The sequence below is a fragment of the Cydia amplana genome, chromosome 2 (assembly GCF_948474715.1).
Source record: "Cydia amplana chromosome 2, ilCydAmpl1.1, whole genome shotgun sequence".
NCBI classification, from domain to species: domain Eukaryota; kingdom Metazoa; phylum Arthropoda; class Insecta; order Lepidoptera; family Tortricidae; genus Cydia; species Cydia amplana.
The window spans coordinates 13,688,852-13,704,900 of NC_086070.1; the positions used below are offsets into that span (position 1 = coordinate 13,688,852).

At 39.4% G+C, this 16,049-nt stretch overlaps 1 protein-coding gene and 1 non-coding gene across 6 annotated transcripts in view; both read left to right on the forward strand.

Moving 5' to 3' along the window:
• LOC134658200 (peripheral plasma membrane protein CASK) overlaps positions 1-16,049 on the forward strand; it is a 157,600-nt gene that overhangs the window by 87,425 nt on the left and 54,126 nt on the right. The gene's annotated exons all lie outside the window — the stretch shown is intronic.
• On the forward strand, positions 4,134-4,206 carry Trnad-auc (transfer RNA aspartic acid (anticodon AUC)). The gene has a single exon. It is a non-coding gene; the product is annotated as a tRNA-Asp (tRNA).

Below are 16,049 nucleotides of genomic sequence, written 5' to 3' on the forward strand. Positions count from 1 at the left end.
TCTTTATTATTGTATATTGATATGTTAACCAAAACAACTTACACCCCCAATTAAGATAAATAATACAGCCTAGTAATTAAAGGAAAGGAATAAGTGTAGGAAAAGTTACATATCATATACAATTGAAATTAAAAGAAAAGTATTTACCTAAACATGATTGTGTTTGTATGTTTTTAGGGTACCTCAAAAAGAAAAATCGAAACCCTTATAGGATCACTTTGTTGTCCATCCATCTGTCAAGACCCTTTATCTCTGGAACGCGTGGAGGTATCGAGTTGAAATTCAAACCATTCACGCAGGTCTACGGTCCCTTGAAGCTGAGAAAAAATCAAACTTCTAAGTTACGTAAAAAAATAGGGCCGTTTATGCTGCAAAAGACGTATATTTCGACACAAGGTAATCAAAATTGATAGGGTAGGTACTTCCCGTTGACCTAGAACTATGAAATTGGGCAAGTAATATCGTCTTACACTACAAATACAGGGACAAATTTTAAAACTGTAAATTTGTAATAAAATAAGTTAAATTGGCACGGAACCCTCGGTGGGCGAGGACTACAGCACCTGGCCGGTTTTTTTCTATCGAATCTACCCAGGAAAATATAATTTAGTTTCCAATAATAATTCAAGTAAAAAAACAAATATGAGGCCACATTTATTTGTTACCGTAATTCCAAAATAATTGAAATATTATCAGCAAAATATGTTAGCATCATCCACCCCATATTTGTGTTGTACGGTTATGAAAACATTAAATTTAACGATTCACCACCACAATATTTTTCGTTTCAGGTAATATACAAGCTGATATCGGTTTACGGCGAACCGTTAAGAGACCGTGAGTATCCGCGTTTTAATTAAGAATAAAGCTTCACGCAGTGAGGCATGTTTAAAGAGGTCGAGGAAAACGTGCCACTTCCAGTTTTTTAGATGTAGAGCAAACATTCTACATCAGAAAATAGTAAGTAGGTACTCTACGATATAGTATACAGAAGCACTAATTTTACATAACGCAAGGCTGTACCTACAGGAATACGATCATGATTGTAAGTAACTACTTGTGAATCACGAGTAAGTTAAAAATAATATTCGATTAAAAGTTCTGGTCTTAGGACGAGGCTGCAGCCGCTGCAGGGTTACCAGGTGCAAGCGGATTATCGGTTTAGCTAAACTGCAAACTAACGCACTCTGCTCTGGTGTTACGGGTCTCCATGGACGACATTCATATAAAGTGTTGTTGGTAGGCGAATTTTTATTTACGCCGCTACATAATAGTTTTAAGCGCTATAGATTCTACGACCAGCTGCTAATAAATGTCTTCACATTTAACTCCATTTGTGCCACTAACTCCCATCCATTTCATACCTTGCCTTGTAAGTTATAAACAATTTAAAAGTTTTGCGATGAAAGTCTCGGCTATGCAGAGGATCAAATTAAATTTGAGAGTAATATGAGCCGCTTTTCGGCCGGAATTCACTAATTTTATTACCTTAATTAAACGCTTGGCGAGATACTTGCCGAGTTTTTGTAACTGTAAGTTTATGGTTACGTACATAAATTGTAGGCAGGGGATTGGCTTGACTTGTTCTTTTATTGTCTATATAGCTTCAGTCATTCTTATTTTTAAGTATTATAGCCGGAGAGCTAGCCACGGAAATACATAGGTATGCAATTTATAGAGCAACGAAATCCCTCTAGTTAGTGTGCCATACTATCATTATTAATTAATTTGGGGCGCCTGGCAGCTGTTTAGAGGTGGGTGCGGGAGTGGATGGACAACAAAGGGGTTGTAAAATCAATCGAAGGTGTGCAATTTATAGAGCTCTGAGTTTGGTGTGATATAATAGCTAATTATGTATTTAATTCAAATATAACAATGCCAGGTGTTTTATTTGGGGGAAAAGTAGTGCCAGGTGATGAAAATACACAATTACTTGTGCGCCTACAGGAAGATCATGAGCAAATTGCACCTGACTCACAATTGCTTTAAGCATAGTGTCGTATATGTCTTCTACTTTTTATACTGTCACAGAATAAATAACAGTACTCTGTTCAATTACGCCTAGGTAAGTGTTAGGAAAAAGTATAATAAAGTCAGGTGAAATTTTCTCGTGATCTTCCTGCAGGCGCGCAAGTGATTGTGTATTTACGTCACCTGGCACTACTTTTCCCCCAAACAAAACGCCTGGCATTGTTATATTTGAATTAAATACATAATTAGCTATTATATCACATCACACCAAACACAGAGCTCTATAAATTGCACACCTTCAATTGATTTTACAACCACTTTGTTGCCCATCCACTCCCACACCCACCGCTAAACAGCTGCCAGGCGCCCGGATTAATTAATAATGATAGTATGGCATACCAACTAGAGGGATTTCGTTGCTCTATAAATTGCATATCTATGGCCGTGGCTAGCTCTTAGACCATTAGCATGTAGATAATAAATAAAAGATGTGTAAAAATCCTACAAAAAAAATGTCAATTCGAGGCACTGAATGAAGGTTGTTGGGCTAGAATATACTAGTCTCTGGTAGGTATTAGTAGGGACAAACCCCCTTGTTCATAACATTTAACATTACATTTTTTTCTGTCAAATGCAAATTTCTAATTAGTAAGGTGCATTGCGGTGCGGTAACTTTAAAAGTGGAATAATTTAAAAAAATTGCACAGGTCTACTAGAAACACTTTTTACTATGTAACAGTAAGAAGGAAACCTAGGTAAGCATTGCAAAAGCGTTTTAATAGCTATTTAGGTACGTAGTACGTAAAGTCAAATGTTACCTAAATTTGGTGCCGATGCATTGTTTATTCTAATTTTAATGTAATGTAAATCAACATCCTGCAATAAAATATGTCGGTTATTATTTTTTTAACAATGCAAATAAAAATATTTACCATTTTTCTACGTATAGCGCCATCTGTCGATTTTTCTTGGAGCCGCAGTAGCGGGCAGCGGCAAGTACGAGTATAGTTGAGCGCTATATCCCGAAGCTGGTGAATAGCTTGTAGCGCCATCTAGTATCAAACTCTCAATTTGTCTCGGCAAACGTTAGGATGAAAATTTGTCTAACGTCAGCATAAGGATACCCCAGCAGTGGAGAAGAGGGCGCTAGTAACTTTCTACATGCCTGACATCTTACTCCCTTATTCATAAAACTTAATAAGCGTCTATTCACGGCTTTACTATTCAACATCATGCTTTAACGACTTGATAAAATGACGCTAATTGATTTATAGAGATAAACGATGTCCATGAAAATATGTCCATGAAGTTAAAGCTCAGAAAACATATAAAATCTCAAAAATGAGTGTTTGCCCAGAGATAAGACCTATAATATAGCTAGATCGATTTTTCGCCAGGACAACACTCATAATTAATATTGTTTACTTCAATGATGAGTCACATTTGTTATTATAATTTATAAAGTGCTTGCTATCGATAACACTTAATAAAGTTTGTCATAATAATAAAGGGAGGTTGAGGAGAGGCGCAGTAACGCCACCAACACTTAAGTCGATATTTAATTAATCACTAGCACTAGTACGTTTTTGCCCCTCGAAAAACCCGTTTATGTTATGATTTATGATTTATTGTACCATTTTCCTTCAAGTCAAAATGTACCCAAACTGTATAGGTACTTATGATTTCCGAAACCAAATTTACATAGGTATGTATTATAACGTAGCGTACCCTCTTTTATTTTCATATAAGTGACATCGATGAAAAAAAGGAATAGTAAAATGAGAAAAAATCCACTACAATGTACAAAACATTAGGAAAGCAACATTTTTCCCGAAAACTATTCCGAAACGGAAGTCTGGGACCGAAACTTGTCCCAAACAACTAATTTAGCACTTGTCACCCGTCCAATACCCCCAGTTGCCTCCCATTGCCGATATTGTCAGTCCCAACCGATCACATGTCCCAACGACCGAATGTTTTAATAGCTATAAAACTTTTCCGATTGCTCGATTCCAGTTCTAGTAAATTTTCCGTGTACCTACCGTTACTTTATTGCTGCATCTTTTATGTATGGAGTCCTTAAGGTTGTGAGCTTATAAAATCTTACTCGCACTTAAACTTATAAATTATTAAAGATGAAAGATTTGCTAGCTATAGATGAGGTCTTGGTGGCTCAGATGGCAGAGCGCTGGAGTATCGATCCAGAGGCCGTGAGTTCAAGTCTCACCCAAGACAGTAATTTTTCCACTTTTAAATTTATTCTAAGCTTAATAGCATCGATCGCAGACGTTTCTGCTTGTTAAAAATTAAAAATAGTATGGGTAGCGTACTCTTAACTGGTGAATTTCCAATATGACTTGGAACTCCGGTAGCCGTTCAAGAAATGTAATGCTCTTACGGTAAATGTCGCTCGGGTCCCCTTGACCCATATGGTGGAAAGATTTGCTGGCTATGGATGAGGTCTTGGTGGCTCAGATGGCAGAGCGCTGGAGTATCGATCCAGAGGCTGTGAGTTCAAGTCTCACCCAAGACAGTAATTTTTCCATTTTTAAATTTATTCTATATAAGCTTAATAGCATTGATCGCAGACGTTTCTGCTTGTTAAACATTAAAAAAATATATTAATTTTAAAACAATTTAATTTCTGTAATGAACTAATCTATCTATCTAATACCTTTAAACGAGCAATTCTTGCATATTTATTTATTTATTTCGGGGATCTCGGAAACGGCTCTAACGATTTCGATGAAATTTGGTATGTGGGAGTTTTCGGGGGCGAAAAATCGTTCTAGCTAGGTCTTATCTCTGGGAAAACGCGCATTTTCGAGTTTTTATATGTTTTCCGAGCGAAGCTCGGTCACCCAGATATTGAATATTAATTTAGTTTAGACTCTACACGCCATAGCCCGTGCCTAGATTGTAAGTTATACGTCGATACAAAAGTCATACGTCGGCTAAAGCTGCAAACCTCTCAACCCTATTTGAAGGAGGTAAAGAATTTTTGGCTTTCAATCAATCAATCAATCAAACTTTTATTATATTTTTTTTTATTGGCTTTCGAATTATGTTCTTCAGTTGTTTTGCAACGGTTCAAACGCGTCTATTGTCACTTTGAGCTCGTTATAATACTCCTATCGACATCTAGTGGCGGTATTGCGGAATAGCTGTCGTCACGGATTAATTTTAGCACCATCTGTTGGCATCCAGAGATACTCGATCAAGTGAAAGTCAACTATATTTCTATATTGTTTATGGTTATTTTTTAACTTTAGATATCTTCTTTAGTGGTTTAAATATTTAGGTTTAATTGTTCGAAAATATTAACACGCAATATAATTAGTCTTTTAATTTGTTGTTTTCTAATATTGTTTGAGACATCCTTTGCTACATGGCAAATTTCTCGACTCCGCGTCATAGACGCAAGCTTTAAAAAATAATGAAAGGAAATCGATTGCCGAACGCGATCCTCTCGGGTCACTTTGGATTTCGACAGCATGTGAGCGGGCAGCGTCGCATCCTCGGTCAATTCGTCCTGGGAGGCATCCCTTAAAAACATGCAACCACGCTTCTTATAGCAAGGTAAGTAGCAACTCGAAAGTGTAGTGTTAGGATAATATAATCCAGTCTCTGCAACGTTATTGATTTTCCATTCTTTTGTTACAGCACACACAAATAATGGCGTCATGTACCGTGGTTCCTTGAAGGGCCAAATTAAAACTTATTTTTATACATGTCGGAATTTTAGTATCGACAGTTTCAATGAAAATCCGGGTAAGAATTCGCATATTTATTGTAAAAAGTGTAGTTTTCCTTTTTTCCGTCTTTGTCCATATGTGGCAAATGACCACGTGGCAGATTGTAAGTTTTCCTGTAAATTCTTGAAGTAAGATGGGAGTTTTAATTATTGCTGGGTTTATTTTTGTAGGATATGGCAGGAAATGCACATGCATAGTCAAGGTGTGACATGTTTCTTATGATAATTCTTTTCTTTAGCCTTGATGCCGGACCATCCATCCGTCCCTCCATCCGTCCATCCATCCGTCCATCCACTACTTGGGCACGCTTACTCTTTCTCCGGGCACGTGTCAATGCTGGATGCCGCTGTAGCCTTGGGCTCGTGGTCCATGCTGCTCACCGCGACCTTGGCGTGACTGGGAGAGTCAGCCAACTGGACGCGCGCCGACGGTTTCGACGCGTGTCACCGCGACTTTTGGCTGCATCCTCGGCACGCCACTGGAACAGCGTGGCCACGGCTCCCCTGCCTTCTGCTACAGACACGTGACGCAGGTGTGATCCAATCTAATCTCTCAGTTAATTTTAAAACTTTAACAAACACAACAGTGGCCTCTTTATAGACTTTGAATGCTCGGTGCATATTTTAGTGACTAGAACTTGATAAACTTTAATTTAGACTGCGTGACCAGTCCACTGTATTAGTATTAAGCTTAGATACATAAATGATAGCGTAAGGTTACCCGTTGTATTACCTGATAGTTCTTTTTTTTCCAATATACAACTATCTCAAGCTCAAAGAAATAGTTTACTTTAAATCATTCTAGCTTAACCTTCTTTTGTACGCTGTACAGCGTGCTGGCGCCCAATACATAGTTATAAATACGTTTAGTAAGTATATTTCTTAAGGAATTTCACAGACGGGTTGTGTGACAGCATAGCGTCGAACCTACGATCCCTGAGAAACACCACCGATAGTCTACAGCTCAACAAAAGTGACAAAACCTGTTACAGTTTGGGGAAGTTTATTATTACAGTACATACTTCTACAACATTAATTATGATGTATCTTCTCCAGAGTTTATCTATGAAAATTAAAAAAAAAGTAATTATGTACGTTTCTATGAGTGCTTTCGACGATGTAGCAAAAGTTATATCAACGAGTGCACAGTCATATAATGATCACGTACGCGTTATTTGACATACGGAGAAGGACACACGACGACATAGCCGTGGAGGCTAATCGCTCCGTTGAGATTACTCGGGATCAAAGTAAAAGAGGCTGTCAGAACACGATTTGTCTTCCTGTACAAGTCAAAGAATCTCTCCTAAGCATAGATATTTATGATTGTGACTACGTTTGGGACAGCAATTAATGGAATACGTGGGATCAGATGTAAAACGTGATTAATCTTACTCAAGACCGTATTTATGTTGGTATCTTTAGGTATTTGGGCGTTGATTCGAGTAACCGGAACGTTGCGTAAATCCTATCTAATTATTATAACTATTTAAACGTATATCTACCGGGATAGGTTGCTGAAATAGAACTTTTTTATTTAATGTATTAATATTAAGAGCCGGTACATACCAGGGACTGAAAATTAAGGTACCTTTAAAAACGGTTTTGAGCGGTAGTTTTAAAGGTACCGGACCGTTAAAGTAACATTTCGGTACCGGATCAAAACTTAAGGTATCCAAACAAGCTTCCGTCCAATAAATATTTAAAAAATACTTTTCATAATCTGGCATCATAGTCATATGAGCCCATAAAAATAAAAGGTTAAAGAACGATTACCCTTTATCGAACGAGCGAGCGAAGCGAAGTGAAGTTCTTACATTCAACTTGGAGCACACGGCTGGCTAGGAGCACGTCCCGGCATTTCGATGTTTTTCAGCTGAACTATCAGAGGATAGTTTGATACACAATAACTTAAGTAAATTTGTTCTAATTTCAATTAAATTGGGTACATGTGTAGTTGAGGGCATTATATTTTAGTCATTAAATTATGAGCAGGCTCGATCAAGGGGTTATTGAGCTAGAAGAGCTTAGAAGGCTAAAAAGCTATTTGTCAGGGGTCTTGCTATTCTGGTCATCTTTTTTGCAAGAAAGTATGGTCGAGTTTGGTATCAAATAAAGTGCTCGGCTTACACATTTATAATATAGTTTTTAAATTTACAATTTTAAAATAATGATCTTACATTTTGGCGAACCGCGAGTTCTCAGTTCGGGGCGAACTACTAGTAAATATCACCTTAGTCAACGTGTCGGTAGCACACAACTACATTACAAATTTACGATATCTTTAGGTATGCAAGAAGTCCTGGACTCTGACTTTGGCACCAAAACCAGTTTATGGCTGGTTTTGGCAAATCAATGCCCTGGAAAGGGTTGTAAAAGTAGCTTATCTTCTTAATGTCGTAGATACGTCGTACAACCAAGGCGTAGGAAAGTCGTGAAAAAGCAATGAAAATCCATATCTTTGTGTAACCAAGTAGGCACCTTATTAGGGCGAGCGAAGCGAGCCCTATCACTATTCGACAAACTATGCATTCTTGTGGTACACTTTACGGAAAAACTACTGCACTGTTAGGTTTGAGATTTAACATAATAATTTAAATTCATGTCTAGATGTGTTATCAAACATAAAAATATCATTTTATAAGCCTAAAAAAATAAAATAAAGTAATAACACTTTGTATTACAACTAGCGCCATCTGTTGGCAAAATAATGAATTAACATTGGTGCTAATGTTAATTATTTATTTCTCTAACAGATGGCGTTAGTAGTAAATAAATAAATAAATATTAAACATTCGTATACAAATTGACTAAGCCCCACAGTAAGCTTGTGGCTGGCTTAAGGCTTGTGTTGTGGGTACTCAGACAACGATACCTTTTTTTTACCTATACGAAATACAAAAGTGGGTTAAAATCGCTTCGCTTGGTTTGATTCCCAATTTAGCAATTAAGTTTCTGTGAATACCTACTAGAACAATCAATCTTGCTGTATATTCACTGCGGAGGTCAATTTACTCGTATGTTTTGTGACGCTGATGAACTGATCAGTCATGTTGTGTTAGCAAACTTAAATCGGGTATTTTCAGTTCGAGAAACCGTTTTGACGCCATTCATTTATTACGTAAGACGATTTTGGGGTGGAGGGGGATCGAACAATATCTTATTTTTTCTTACAAGGGGGCGGGAGGGGGTTTTTATAGTTCTTACGTAAGATCACAAAGATGCGATGTTTTGTAATTTCTATGAAGTTATAACGTTTAAAATAATAATAATACTTCCACACTATGCTATCAAACACGGTGCAGAGACTGCAGAGTTAGCGTAAATGAGCGCAAGTAGGTACCTAGGTACAGGTACAAATAAACATTCATAAAAATATATTTTTGAAAAATAAACACTAAAACAAACCCAACGTGTACTCCTTTTTAGGGTTCCGTAGCCAAATGGCAAAAAACGGAACCCTTATAGATTCGTCATGTCTGTCTGTCTGTCCGTCTGTCTGTCCGTCTGTCTGTCCGTCCGTATGTCACAGCCACTTTTCTCCGAAACTATAAGAACTATACTGTTGAAACTTGGTAAGTAGATGTATTCTGTGAACCGCATTAAGATTTTCACACAAAAATAGAAAAAAAACAATAAATTTTTGGGGTTCCCCATACTTTGAACTGAAACTCAAAATTTTTTTTTTCATCAAACCCATACGTGTGGGGTATCTATGGATAGGTCTTCAAAAATGATATTGAGGTTTCTAATATCATTTTTTTCTAAACTGAATAGTTTGCGCGAGAGACACTTCCAAAGTGGTAAAATGTGTGTCCCCCCCCCCCCTCCGTAACTTCTAAAATAAGAGAATGATAAAACTAAAAAAAATATATGATGTATTTTACCATGTAAACTTCCACCGAAAATTGGTTTGAACGAGATCTAGTAAGTAGTTTTTTTTTATACGTCATAAATCGCCTAAATACGGAACCCTTCATGGGCGAGTCCGACTCGCACTTGGCCGCTTTTTCATTTAGATTAATATAGGGGGGACGGAGGGTGAGGGGGTCAGCCTATTCTTATTATTTCTTACATAGGGGAGGGAGGGGATCAAAAACTGGCAAAAATTGTCTTACGTAATTAATGAATGGCGTCTTTAGTGTTACTATTGCTTGGAACTGCTAAAATTATAAATAAAGATAAGCGTATTAATACAAAGTTAGTCGTTAAGTCGTTAGTTAAGTCGTGTATCGGCCCTAAGTCACTGAACATAGTTATAGTTCAGTGACTTAGGGCTGATACACGACTGCAACTTGTATGGAAACTGCACGCCGACTGCACGCCAATTGCAACGTCGGCGTGCAGTTCAACAAAATGACCCAGAACCCTGGCAGTTCCTAGTGGAACTCAGGTTTGGTGCAACAACACAAGGTGCAAGGTGTTTGGTGCAAGGCACATTATGTTTTAGTCATCCGACTCATCTTGATGAGCACTTAGGAGAGTAGTACCCAAGATAGAGCTGATGCTGAAACCTGACAGTACCTAGTGGAGCTCGGGTTTGGTGCAACATATATAGGCACACGCTGTTTTGGATATCCGACTCGTCATGTGATCACTGGGTATACCGTCCAGTACCCAAGATAGCTTATGCTGAACCCTGACAGTACCTAGTGGAGCTCGGGTTTTATACAACATATAGGCACACGCTGTTTTGGTTATGCAACTCGTTTTGATGAGTACTCCTAGGAAAGTAGTACCCAAGATAGAGCTGATGCTGAACCTTGGCTGTACCTAGTGAAACTCAGGTTTGGTGCAACACAGGCACACGCTGTTTAGTCAATCGACACGTCTTGATGAGCACTTGGAAGAGCAGTACAGAAGATAGAGCGAATGCTGAACCTTGGCTGTACGCTGTACCTAGTGGAACTCAGGTTTGATGCAACATAGACACACGCTGTTTTGGACATCCGACTCGTTATGATGAGTACTTGGGATAGCAGTACCCAAGATAGAGCTGATGCTGAACCCTCGCTGTACCTAGTGGAACGTGGAACCCAGGTTCGGTGCAACATAGGCACACGCTCGTTTTGGTCATCTGACACGTCTTAATGAACACTTAGAAGAGCAGTACCCAAGATAGAGCTGATGCTGAACCCTGGCTGTACCTAGTGGAACTGTGTTTGTGTGTTTATGTGCGGGGCAGCGTGATTACCGCCAGTAGGTGTCCAGACTTTTCGGTCAATTGTGTGGTGTAGACGGAAAAATAAATTCAAGGACATTGGCTCGCTGACCCAACATTATGTAGGAAAGCAAGTTGGCTTCCTTGCAAAAAGTAAGTACTGGGCAACCGTGTAGGATGTAATAAGCGCTTATGAAATTGTATAATTACGTGTGGATGATTTTTTCGTCTGGACACATTTTTAATGGCCAAAGCAAAAGCTGTAACAGACAGGCGTACCGGACAGCAACCGGGGTCCGGTTAGTATATTCCTTTCTTGTTCTCACTTATAGCTGCATTCTTAACGGACTTATTACGTAGGTACCCACTCGATCGAACATGAAACAAGCCTTGGATTGGATCAAATTCGCGGTCCGGTACGTTTAGGTAACTCCGCGAGCCCTTACAAAGCTCTGCTTTTTGCTAGTATATATATACCTTTTATCGAGTGTGAAGTAATTTCCTTAAGCAAACCTCGTGTCTCGTATAAAGAGAATATTTTCTAGAATGTAACTTTTTTGACCCTTGCTTTCTCAAGTGTTTATTAAAAGTAAGTAGATCTTTACGTATAACCGTGTTGCATACCTAACATAATTGTATATACACTAGCAAAAAGCAGAGCTTTGTAAGGGCTCGCGGAGTTTTTCTACCTAAACGTACCGGACCGCGACTTTGATCCAGTCCGAGGCTTGTTCCATGTTCAATCGAGTGGGTAAGTAATAAGTCCGTTATAAGTGAGAGCAAGAAAGAAATATACCTACTAATTGGCCCCCGGTCGCTGTCCGGTACGCCTGTCTAATACAACTTTTACTTTGTCCATTAAAAACGTGTCCAGACGACAAAATCAAATTGCCAATATCATCCACACGTAATATACAATTTCATAAGCCCTTATTACATCCTACACGGTCGCCCAGTACTTCTTGTAAGGAAGCCAACTGGCTTTTCTTTTCTGGCAATGTTGGGTCAGCGAGCCAATGTCCTTGAATTTATTTATGCGTCCACACCACACAATTGAGCGTAAAACTATCCCGTCTGGACACCTACTGGCGGTAATCATGCTGCTCCGCACATAAACTTATGTATAATTTGCTCTCTTAAGTGCTCATCAAGACGAGTGAGATGACCAAAATAGCGTGTGCCTATGTTGCAACAAACGTGAGTTCTATTAAATACTGCCAGGGTTCAGCTACAGCTATATCGTGAGTATCTCCTAAGTGCTCAAAAAGACGAGTCGGATGACCAAAACAGAGTGAGCCTATATTGTATAAAACCCGAGCTCTACTAGGTACCTACTGCCAGTGTTCAGCATCAGCTACCTTGGGTACTACTCTACCAAGTGATCATCATGACGAGTCGGGTGTCCAAAACAGCGTGTGTCTATGTTGCACCAAACCCGAGTTCCACTAGGTACTGCCCTGCCTCGGGTTTGGTGCAACATAGACACACGCTGTTTTGGACACCCGACTGAACCCTGAACCCTGAACCCTGAACCCTGGTTCAGCATCAGCTCTATCTTGGGTACTACTCTCCTAAGTGCTCTTCAAGACGAGTCGGATGTCCAAAACATCGTGTGCCTATATTGCAAACCTGAGTTCCACTAAATACTGCCAGGGTTCAGCTACAGCTCTATTTTGGGTATCTCCCAAGTGCTCAAAAAAAACGAGTCGGATGACCAAAACAGCGTTTGCCTATGGTGCACCAAACCTGACTTCTCATAGGTACTGCCAGGGTTCAGCATCAGCTCTATCTTGGGTATTGCTCTCCCAAGTGCTCATTCTGACGAGTCGGATGTCCAAAACAGCGTGTATCTATGTTGCACCAAACCTGAGTTCCAGTAGGTACAGCCTGGGTTTACCATCAGCTCATCAGCTCTATCTTGGGTACTGCTCTGCCAAATGCCCATCAAGACGTGTCGGATGACTAAAACAGCGTTTGCCTATGTTGCACCAAACCTAAGTTCCACTAGGTACAGCCAGGGTTCAGCATCAGCTCTATCTTGGGTACTACTCTCCTAAGTGCTCATCAAGACGAGTCCGATGACTAAAACAGCGTGTGCATATGTTGTATTAAACCCGAGCTCCACTAGGTATTGCCAGGGTTCAGCATCAGCTATCTTGGGTACTGCTCTACCAAGTTATCAACATGACGAGTCGGATGTCCAACCCAGTGTGTGTCTATGTTGCACCAAACCTGAGTTCCGCTAGGTACAGCCAGGGTTCAGCATCAGCTCTATCGTACTGCTCTCCCAAGTGCTCATCAAGACGTGTCGAATTATAACATGACTGATCAGTTCATCGGCATCACAGAACAGAACATATGAGTAAATTGACCTTCGCAGTGAATATGTCGTAGTCCGATCGTATAATCCGCCGTATTACATTACGGCTAGCCGTTTTCAAAAACAGGAGCGTTTTGAAATGCGGCGGTTCGACGATTAGCCGGATTGTCATTGCGATACGTACTTCAATAAGGCGGCCTACGTGTAGCCGCATCGTATCTAAGTACTATTTAGATTATAGAGTGACCAGTTCTTTCGGTCGCCTACGTAACCGGAGTTTGACAATGTTTGCAATTTAATTTATTTTTACTATGGTCCCACCGCACTACATGTTTCTTTTCCAAAACATTTCCTTCACAACTTAAATAGAAACCGCCCAGAAATAGGAGCCCCGCATTTGCGGGGCTCCTATTTCTGGGCGGTTTGCCCTTCGGGCATCTGAAGCTACCTAACCTAACGAACCTAACCTACTTACCTACCTACGCTTTTTTCCCTAAAGTGTAATGTTTTCACGGACGTCTCACTAAATCAATAGGTAGGTAGGTTAGGTTCGTTAGATAGCTTCAGATGCCCGAAGGGCAAACCGCTCAGAAATGGGAGCCCCGCGAGGCCGGGCTCCATCTAGTTAAGTTGCGAAGGAAATGTTTTTGAAAAGAAACAGTTCGACGAACTCCAGATTTGATGGACACCCCAGCGTTTTTAGGGTTCCGTACCCAAAGAGTAAAAACGGGACCCTATTACTAAGACTCCGCTCCGTCCGTCCGTCCGTCCGTCTGTCACCAGGCTGTATCTCACGAACCGTGATAGCTAGACAGTTGAAATTTTCACAGATGATGTATTTCTGTTGCCGCTATAACAACAAATACTAAAAACAGAATAAAATAAAGATTTAAGTGGGGCTCCCATACAACAAACGTGATTTTTGACTAGGGCTTGCAATTCGAATATTCGAATATTCGAATTTGTCGAATATTCGACCTGTTTTGATATTCGAATATTCGGCCGCTCAGGTTTCGAATATTCGAATATTTTTTATTCCTATAAAAAAATCTATGTCATCCGCTGTAGTTACAGTTTCTGTGTGTTTTACGGGTATTTACAGGGAATGAGGAACGGTAGGTACCCAAATACGAAGGAAATAATATTTTTACTGTATTCCTCTCGATAGACTTCGTGAATACAGTGAAACCTAACTCAATTTAAAAGAAAACGAAATCAAAAAGTATGTTATTTTTACGGTGCGTAAGTTTTAAGTTAAAGGGTCATTCTGTTTATTCAGTACATACGTTAACGCGCTACGTCGCGCAAAAATACGCTACGTTAAGCGAATTTCTGAAGTCTAAACCTTGCCACTTATCGCAATTCTCAAATTTAATCGTACCAAACCTGCCCAACTTGGTAATCTAACCATGCACCTTTAGCTGACGAATAATCCACCCAGTACTCAACTAACTTTTTCCCTTAAATATTCCAATATTATATAATTAGCCGACCATTAGGAATAATAACTTGCCAAAACAAATAAAGTCAATAAAGATTCAAAATACAATGAAATTAAAGGCCTTTTTACAGGCCTCTGAGTGGTTACAAGTTAATTTAAATCGGAAAATAATTACCCACTAAAAAAATATCTTACATACCTAGGTGTTTGGATGGTTAAAGTTATATTATTTCACGCAACGACGCATTTATAATAAGTTTTATCTAGAAATATTAAATACGTCTAATTTTGGCGTTTTACTTGTTTTTATAAATGTGGGCATCTTATAAATAGTAGGATGATAAAATCTAGTCAATTAAGTGGATTTCTGCCAAATATCATTAGTTTTAGCAATATGTGTAAAAAGCTTTTGAATAAAACGATAATAAACCGATTTGTCGTTCCTTTTCTTATTTTTTATATATAATATTCGAATAATTATTCGAATATTCGAATACGTCGTCAGAAAAAGTCGAATATTCGAATATCTGAAAGTTTCGAATATTTGCAAGCCCTATTTTTGACCGAAGTTAAGCAACGTCGGGAGGGGTCAGTACTTGGATGGGTGACCGTTTTTTTGCTTGTTTTGCTCTAGTTTTTGTTGATGGTGCGGAACCCTCCGTGCGCGAGTCCGACTCGCACTTGGCCGGTTTTTTTTATTCATAGTTTGTTGTTGTTATGTCAGGCAGCGCCACGAGTGTTAAAAATGGGAACTAAAAACTGTCAAAGCGGCGGCTAATGACTCGCTGTATTACATTACGGCTAGCCGTGTTGAAGAACGTATGGCGCCGAATACATTCCGGCGGATTCTCATTCAGCCGCATTTCAAAACGCCCGTTTTTGAAAACGGCTAGCCGTAATGTAATACGGCGGATTATACGATCCGACTGCCACAAATATACAGCAAGATTATTGTTCCAGTATTCAGAGAAACTTAATTGCTAAATTGGGAATCAAACCGAGCGAAGCGAAATGGGTCTGAATCCAAAAATTTAACCCTTTTTAGGGTTCCGTACCCAAAGGGTAAAAAACGGGACCCTATTACTAAGACTTCGCTGTCCGTCCGTCCATCCGTCCATCCGTCCGACCGTCCGTCCGTCCGTCTGTCACCATGCTGTATCTCATGAACCGCGATAGCTAGACTGTTGAAATTTTCACAAATGATGTATCTCTGTTGCCTCTATAACAACAAATACTAAAAAATAAAATAAAATAAATATTTAAGGGGGGCTCCCATACTACAAACACGATTTTTTTGCTCTATTTTTTATTGATGGTGCGGAACCCTCCGTGCGCGAGTCCGACTCGCACTTGGCCGGTTTTTTTGTATTCATCGTTGTTAACACATAGTACATTGACACGA